At 33.4% G+C, this 9,597-nt stretch overlaps 1 non-coding gene across 1 annotated transcript; it reads left to right on the forward strand.

Annotated features, from left to right (window-relative positions):
- Positions 1–5,996: 5,996 nt before the first annotated feature.
- LOC131183505 (small nucleolar RNA R71) lies at positions 5,997–6,103 on the forward strand. The gene has a single exon (XR_009151557.1). It is a non-coding gene; the product is annotated as a small nucleolar RNA R71 (small nucleolar RNA).
- The last annotated feature ends 3,494 nt before the right edge of the window (positions 6,104–9,597 follow it).

A 9,597-nucleotide genomic window follows, 5' to 3' on the forward strand; every position in this document is an offset into this window, starting at 1 on the left:
AAAATGAAAGACAGAAAATGAAGCTAAGTTAAACGAGCCGGCACCGTAGCGATGGGTGACTGCACCGAGAAGGTCGTTGCCGACCCCAGGATCGCGGGGAACCCTCAGAATTTAATTTTGATACATAGATAAAGGTTTATTGAAATGTAATTGACACTAGAAATATCAAAGAAAATTTAATAAATTAGTACAAAGAAAAACGAAAAATCGAAAAACAGACAAAAATCGGTGTTATCGAAAAATTGGGAATATAACCCAAAGTGGGGTATTTTGGTCATTTGACACCTAGAGTTGCCTTTTGACCTCAATATCCATTAAAAATAAATGATATTGCACTTAGAAAATGTCATGAAAAATTAAATTGTGATATATTATAAGAATAGTGAAAGAAATGGTGGGTAAACTTAGGATAATTAAAAGTTTAATTATATTAAGATATATTATAAGTTAGTGGAGCACTATGGGATTATATAAAACACTTCATCTTCATCCTCACATACCCATGGCCGAATTGGAGCTCCCAAGCTTCATCCATGGCCGCTCCATATACAAGCCTTCATCTACCCATCTTTAAACCTTGATTTTCATAAGTTCCTTCATTAAACTTAGTCTATACATCATGGGCAATTTATTGGAAGCAAAAAGAAGAGGATTTGATGAAGTTTTGGTCAAGCTCAAAAAAGGTTAGTGCTAGTTTTTCATCCCTTGCTTCATTAAAGTTTGTATTAAGGTTGAGATGAGTTGGATGGTGAAGAAATTTGAAGGATTCAATGAGTTATTGATATATTCAATTTTGGACAGCCATGAAAGTTTATTGTAGTTGAGTTTTTCTTACCTATAATGGATGGAAATTAAGGTTGAATAACTTAAATGGAGGAAGTAGTAAGTTAAAATCTAAGTATGTGCATGTAGTGCTTGAATTAAGGGTGTGTAATGGAACCTTAATACTTTGGGCAAACTGCCATGTTTGGCAGCCTATTAAACCATGAATTTGTGTGTGAACATGTAGTTATTAATGAAATATGCTAATGTTAAATTGTGGGCAGCAAGTGTAAGTGATATTGAAGTATGATTATGTTAAAGTGTATGTGTAATATTGACATTGAGATATGTTGAATTTTGGTGGAAATGAATGTTGAACTTAATGGTGAATTGTGTGCATTGAGCAATTGAATATTCTGCCCAAAATTGTTGCTGGAATTGTGTACAATATATATATATATATATATATATATATATATATATATATATATATATATATATATATATATATATATGGAAGTGTTATTGATTGAATATTGAAGTAATGAGGAGGAGAAGGAATATCAAATTGGAAGTGTATGTGCTTTGTGCAGGTTGTGTATTGAAGGCAGTACATAAATTAGGCCATAAGTGCCAAACTATGAACCCAATTGGTATGAGGCCAATGGGGGGTGAAACTAGACACCAAATAGGCCAACTTTCATGTAGAAATGTTACCAAAATTCTGCCTAGAAACTGACCTTAAAAATGACCAAATCCAAATTAGCAACCTTGTAACCCAGATTTTTGACCATATAAACAGTAGTCCTTGGGATGACCATAACTCACTCAAAACAGGTCCAATTGACCTGAAATTTTTACCATGGTTAGTTTGGACATAGATCTACAATTCTTATGAATACACCTAAGCCCAGAAATGGCCAGAACCAAGTCAAATGGCTTGCACAAGTTCGGGTACCAAAACTAACCGAACCAAAAATGACCTAAAAATGACCTAAGCCTACTATTTTAGTGCATTCTGTCCAGCATTGGTAAATTGACTATATCTTGGTCTACACAACTCAGAATGACCTAAAATTTTGCCCCGTGTGCAATAAGACATAGACCTACAAGTTTGTAGTTTGGACCGAAACCCAAAAATAGAGGAAACTAGGTCGTCCGGCTAGGTCAAAATAGTACACCGAAATCCGGTAAATTGCAATAAAATGCAATACACTTGAAAATGAAATTGGTAACATATACCAACACTAAAGGGCTATAAAATGTGACATATTGGTAACATTAGAATTGACTCACTTAGAGTACATCAAGGGTCAACATTATAGGTTGACTAATGAAATGAATTGAAGGGAATAGTACCTAAAGAAATAGAACTTTAAGCTAGACAAATCTAGTACACAAAAATTGAGAAATTGACCAAAATTTGCACCAAAGGTGCAATCTGTCCAGCTTTAGTAAATTGACCATATCTTGGTCTATACAACTCATAATGACCTGAAATTTTGCCCCGAGTGCAATAAGACATAGAGCTACAATTTTGCTTCTTTGACCAGAAGCCAAAAACCAAGGGAAATAGGACTTTAAGCTAGACCAATCTAGCACACAAAAATTGAGAATTGGTAATTACATAAAATGATGCTTGAAGTGATTTGGCAATGAATGCCAACTTGTAAAAAGGGTAAATTGCATTATATTGACAACATATTGAATTGTAAATTGTGACATGTTGATGCTATAATCAACCTATCCATGATACATAAAAAGGTCAATAATTTTATTGACCAGTGAAAGGCATAAAGATGTATAAACCCTATGAATAAAGAATTAAATATGTAACATTGTAATATGCCCTAATTTGCCTAGTTGACTAGTTTGGATAGGTTGGCATGCCAATAGAATTCTGACAGCTGTTCTGTAAATGACTTTACGTCATACTGTGTTTTATGGCTTATTATGCCATACTATGATTTTAATAGCCTATGGCTATATAGATTGAGTTACTATACTCGGCTTAATGCCTGATTGATTATATGGTTTTTTTAGCCACACTATTTGTACACCGGGAGATACTTTGTGACCGATGCTGTGACGGCCCGAGGTACTAGGTACCCAGTGCTAGTATATCTGTTTATCCAGTCTGGTCAATGTATAGGCTATATGGGCAGTCAATTAAAACATTATTCAATTCAGGCAGCTAAGTTAAGTTAAGTATAATGAAATTTCAGTCCAATTAAGTATTGAATGAATGAGTAAAAGAGATTAGCAAAAGAAACATCACAAAAATATAAATTGCAGAACCGTAGAGACTTGAAATACAATACAGTTAGAATAATTTGTATACTGAGTAGTATTACTGAAAAGTTATAAACTAAGCACTTCCAAAGAGGAACAAACTAGTATATAATATCGTTGATACTAGAAATACCATACCAAATTGAATTGATTCCAGGATATCCGAATTATGAGTTATTTCTTTCTTTATTTGTATATATTATTTCTTATTATACTATTGCACCACTAAGCAGAAATGCTTAGCGCGATGGAATTGCTTCCTCGCACAGGTACTGAAGGTAAAACCAGTAGACTGTCGACTAAGATTTTTGGAGTCCAGATCTGCAGAAGTGTCAGAAGAGTTCAAGATTGTCACCTCCTCAGCAATGCATGTAGATAGGGCTCATAATTATACATGTTATGTATTTTGTTCATTCTAAGTATATTGTAATTTCATTTGTATATCCTATACTTGACAAATTTATGTACTTAATTGGAAAATTATATAAGTTAATGAAATGTAAGAATTCTGATGTCTGAATTGATTGTCTAATCATAATGATTCTGAATGAGATTGAGTTTAAGAAATTTTGAGAAACTGATGAGATATTATTGAGATAAATTGAGCTATGAATTTGAATATGTTGTGAATTGTCTTTGGCAGGTTCAGAAGAACTGTTAGTCTAAATTACAGCTGACACTTTGTCGGATTATCGTTAAAATTTTTGAAATTTCCAAATTAGTTAGATTTTGATAAAAGTAAAAATAGCCTAAACCTTAAATAAAGTTTTTGAATAAATAAATCAAGAACTGCAATGAAATCAGATAAGATCAGGTGCTCCGGCACTCCGTGTAACACACTTTGCTCGGCTACACTGTAGTCGGGTGAGGGGTGTTACATCGTGGCTACCAGCCACCTATGAGTTGCCTCCCAAGAAGCGCTTTTGTTTATCATCGTTACCTTGACATGGCAAAGCTCCTTAATTCAAATTAATTGGATTACTCAATTTAAGCTCCTCCACTGAATGCTCCTAAAACCCCTCATAAAATGGCTTGAGTCTATGACCGTTGACCTTGAACACTTTGTTAGTTCCTAAACTTTGAATTTGAATTGCACCATAAGGAAACACATTAGTAACAACAAAGGGTCCAATCCAATGAGAACGCAACTTACCAAGCATCAGCTTCAATATGGAATTATACCACAAAACTGTTTGCCCAATCACAAACAGCTTCCTTAGAATTAGTTTTTCATGTAATTCCTTGATCTTTTCTTTATAGATCCTAGAATTCTCATAAGCCTTAAGTCAAATTTCCTCTAATTCATGCAATTGTAATTTTCTTTCTAACTCATCCTCCATGCTTAACTCAAAAACATCCCACACAAATTATCAACAACATTAATAGAAAAGACAGAATGATCATCAGCAAGATACTTCATGGCATCAAAGATATTAAATTTGACAATCTCTCCATTAAACTCCATAGTTAAGGTACCATCATCCACATCAATTTTTGCCCTGGCAGTTTTTAGGAAAGGTCTTCCAAACAAAATCAAAGCTGAGTTTGATGTGGGAGCACTATCCTCCATATCCAAAATGTAGAAATCTACAGGAAAAATCAACTCTCCAACCTGCACTAAAACATCCTCAACTACTCCCAATGGGTAAGCATTAGAATGATCAGCTAACTGAATAATGACATTGGTTTCTTTCAATGGACCCAAATTTAAAGTTTGAAAAACTGAATATGACATAACATTAATAGATGCTTCTAAATCTGCCATTGCACGTTTAAATCTGGAATTACCTATTTTGTAGGGAATAGAAAACGAACCTGGATCCTTACACTTAGGGGATAATTTCTGCTGAATTAATGCTAACACATTTTCCCCAACACTGATCTTCTCATTAGTCCTCAACTTGCGCCTTGTAGTGCATAATTCCTTAAGGAATTTAGCATACCTAGAGACTTATTTAATCGCTTCAAGTAAAGGTATATTAACCTCTACCTTTCTGAAAGTCTCTAGAATCTCTTTTTCTTATTCTTCTCTCTTAATCTTGGCCAACCTGCTAGGGAATGGAGGGAGAACATAATTATTATCCTTATTCAGTTCAAGTTCAATATTTACCTCAACTTCAGGAACTTCAGACTCTTTTGCTCCTTGCTTCTTCTTTTTCATTAACTCATGTGGAGTCTGATTATCAACTTCTTTCCCACTCTACAACACTATAGCACTTGCATTTTCTTTGGGATTCATAATTGTTTGTGATGGAAGCTTTCTAGAACCTTGAGCTTCAAGCTTACTCACAGATGAAGCTAATTGACCAATCTGCCTCTCTATGTTTTGAATGCTATTTCTGGTTTCCTGTTGAAACTGTTGTGTATTGTTAGCTAAAGCCTTAACAATTTCATAGAGTGACATACCTTGATTTGAGAGAGGCGGAGGCGGTTGATTCACTTGTGGTCTCTGCTGCTGATATCGGTTTTGGACTGGTTGATTTCCATAACTCAAATTGGGATGATCTCACCATCACGGATTATAAGTATTGGAAAAGGGGTCATACCTGTGTTGTGGTTGTACATAATTTCCTACTGCATTAGCATGTTACATTGATTCATCCTCTTGTAATGTAGGACAAATGTCAGTATCATGACCTGAACCCGAACAAACTCTACATACTTTAACTGTTTGCATGTTCCCTACAGCCAATTGCCTCACCAAAGAAGTTAAATCAGAAATTTGTTTCTAAAGGTTAGATGTACTTACCTCATTAACCTTCTTAGGTGTGTGATCCATTCTCATTCCAAACTGCTAAGAGTTTGCTGCCATGTTAGCAATCAACCTCCTTGCTTCTTCTGGTGTCTTGTCAACCAAAGCTCTTCCACTAGCAGCATCTATCATACTGTGGTCCATTGGTAGAAGTCCCTCATAGAAATACTGAATCAAAAGCTACTCACTTATTTGATGATGGGGACAACTTGCACACAGCTTCTTAAATCGCTCCCAATACTCATACAAACTCTCTCCATTGTACTGCCAGATGCCACAAATTTCTTTTCTTATGTTAGCAGTAGGGGAAGCGAGAGAATACTTCTCTAAAAATATCTACTTCATCTCATTCCATGATTTGACAGATCCAGAAGGAAGGTAATACAACCAATCCTTAGCTGTGCCTTCCAGTGAGAAAGGGAAAGCTCGAAGCTTAATCTGGTCCTTTTAAACTCCTTGAGGTTTCATGCTGGAACACACAACATGAAATTCCTTTAAATGCTTTTATGGATCCTCACCTGAAAGACCATAAAACTTAGGCAACAAATGGATTAGTCCAGACTTTAACTCAAAAGTAACATTTAAAGTAGGGAATTGAATACACAAAGGCTATTGGTTTAGATCAGGAGCAGCCAACTCTTTCAAAGTTCTAGCAGCCATGGTTTCGTTTTCAGAATCTAAATCCGAATCCGAACATAATTCCCTTGGAGATTAGACTCCTTCAGATGTACTCAGAATCTGCTTAGCTTGCTTAGCTAATCTTCTCAATTGTTTAGCTATTTTTTCTGCTTTTGGATCAAAGAGCAACTCACCAGATTGAAAAGTTCTTGTCATAAACAAAAAAAAAATCAAAGTAAAAAAAATAGAAAAATGCCTTAAAATCCTAGAAAACAATGGAATTTGGCCTCAAGAGAGTGGGGCCAAGGAATCCTATGGATTGATTGGTCTTGTTCGAAAATTTGTTTCCTTCAAAACAAGTGTAGAGCGCCCTCCTAATTCAACAAAAAGTCTATCGATGAATAGTAACACCGTAATTTTTGCCGAAAACCTGAAAACAACAACACTTCACAAACAAAGGTTATAACAGAATATCCTAACACTAAAAACACGAAATCCAATAAACCTTCAGTCCCCGGCAACGGCACCAAAATTTTGATGGTTGCTGATTCCACCAAAAATTAAATGAAATTACCAGTAATGAAATATTTTCTAAATGAATACAATAAGTAGTAATCCAGGTTGAACCCTAGAGACTGAATTACTAAATTTCGTGCACTTGTATAACTGGAAAAGAAAAGGTGGGGAGGGGGGGGTGTAACACTAAATCAGAAGAAATCAAATTCAAAAATTAAAGAATTAAATTTAGGTATAAAGTTCTCAATTTAAACAAACTTTAGTCCAAGGTAATTCGCATTCCAATGCATGACTCGATCATAGACAAAAGAAATATAATTATCTCTTATTGAATACTTAACGTAGATTTACCAAACAACAAGGTGAAACCCCTAACTTCCCTATACTCATCAATTCGAGCCCAGCACTCTTGTTGACTCTAATTATTAACTGAATTGGTATTAAGCAATCCTCATCAAATTAATAATTGCTTTAAGAATAGGAACAAGTTAAGCTGAACAACAATTTATAAAGCATAAATTATTTAATTCACCCTATTATTTTCGTAAGTTATTATCAAAAACTTAGACCATAATCAATAAAACCTAATTGCTACTCACATTCAATCTTACACAACAATTACAGATTATGAAGATGAACTAGCAATTAATCACATTAAACAATTAGCTAATAGGCCTTTTTAACAAATCATTCAATAGATCAAAGATAATGAAATCGAGAAACAATAGATATTCAAAAAGGCATAATTTAAATTAAGAACCTGGTCTCACAAATCATGCATAAGAGCTATAATCCCTTGAACTGAATTTAAAAACTTAACCGCTCATGTTCATGGCTTACCAAAGAAAAATAAAATAGAGAAATCTAAAACTATGGATGTGAATGGAGAATAAAGGTGTCAAAGGTTTGAATGAATGTGTATCTCTGCTACTGCCAAAGATGTCTTTATAATTAAAAACCTAAGCCATAGATAAGAACCAAACTTGGAAAATTTTTCAAATTCAAAAAGATAAATTTTCTACTCTGCAATTATAGCCAATTTTTAGCCACTTCCCTTTCGATTCTGTCTCTGGCTTCTTCGGGAAAGTTGTAGCCCTGCTTCTTAGCTTTTCAACAAGTACTCATTTGCCTAAATCAAAGGTCTATAGCCCAAGTTATGGGCCAAAAATTGAAACTAGTTCTGACATAGTATCCAGCCCATAATGATGACTTTGTTATTGTTTTAGATAATTAAAACGGCCTTATCTCGCTTTCAGCCCTTCATAAAAATTGTAGAGACAGCCTCTGAGCTTCAAATGGGCCTGAGTTTGCTTCGATTAGACATCTAGATCTCCAGATATGAATTAAACACCAAATATGGTCTCACAGATCCATACTAAAAATCTGTTCTGGCTTCAGGGCTAATTTTGATTGTCTTCGAGGCTAAACTGGGCTTTGGTCCCTCTTAAATGTTTGTAGTGCTCTATCTTAGATTTCCAACAGATCAAGTGACACTCAATTTGAAAACCTAAAACTTAAGTTTCATCTAAAAAACCAAACAAAGGTCGTGGTAAAAAGATGTTGGAAATTCCCCAATTTAATGCCATTATTCCAAAAACTCATTAAGATCATGCCTAATTGATACAAAATGCCTAACCAACTAAATTAAACATTAAAAAAAAATACTAGAAATACTAAACGTGATGGAAGTAAAATTAATAATCTATGCACTTATCAATGCATAAACATGCATCTGGACCATTTAAAATACATTTTCTTTTTCTTAAACACTTCCTCATTTAAAATGCATAAACAAGTTCACAATGGACTTTATATGTGAACTTCAAGCTTTTATATGACAATGGACACACTCTGTTGCTATTTGTCTAAATTAATCAGTAAAAATTAGAGATAATCTAGTTGATTTTCATTTATTTTTCAAAATGCAAAAAATCACAAATGGTTGCAGAAAATGGAAGGGTTGGATTAATGGGTTGGTGAAGCATTATAATAATTTTTGTGATATTAATGTTTCAAGTGATAGACCTATTCTTTTGCCTTGCCTTTCCTTGATGACATAATTTAATTGATAATTAAATTTCAAATTTCAAATTAAATATATAAAAGATATCCAAAGTGATATTTCAGGTGAACATATTTCAGGTGAACATATGAGATAATGCATGATGGAGGAGTTGATGAGTTTAGTTAGAAGCCTGCCAAATTTTCTAACTCCGCCAACGTTTTGTCTTTGATTTTTGGACGTTAGTGTATTATATTTTACTAATTAGAAATATGGATTTTATATTTACTTCATTACACATATGCAGTAATTAGTTATGTTGTTGTTGTTGTTGTTGTTATTATTATTATTTTTTTTTTTTTTTTTTTTTTTTTTTTTTACAAATCAATAATAAAATTATTTAAAATTTAAAAAACTATTGCAAAAAAATTATAAATAAAACAACACCAACTATTTAGGTAGGTAATTTATTAAAAAACCCAAAAAAAACCTAGTAAATTATATGGTTGGTATTTAATTTTAACATTATATTATCTAAAATAAAATTTATATAAAAAATATTAGCTACCATTTGGTTAGTCAGTAGTTTATTTTCTTTAATAATTCATAAAATATCAACTAATAATTTCAGTTGGAACTTTTTTTTTCTTTATTT

Source organism: Hevea brasiliensis, chromosome 9 (assembly GCF_030052815.1).
Source record: "Hevea brasiliensis isolate MT/VB/25A 57/8 chromosome 9, ASM3005281v1, whole genome shotgun sequence".
Taxonomy (NCBI): Eukaryota; Viridiplantae; Streptophyta; class Magnoliopsida; order Malpighiales; family Euphorbiaceae; genus Hevea; species Hevea brasiliensis.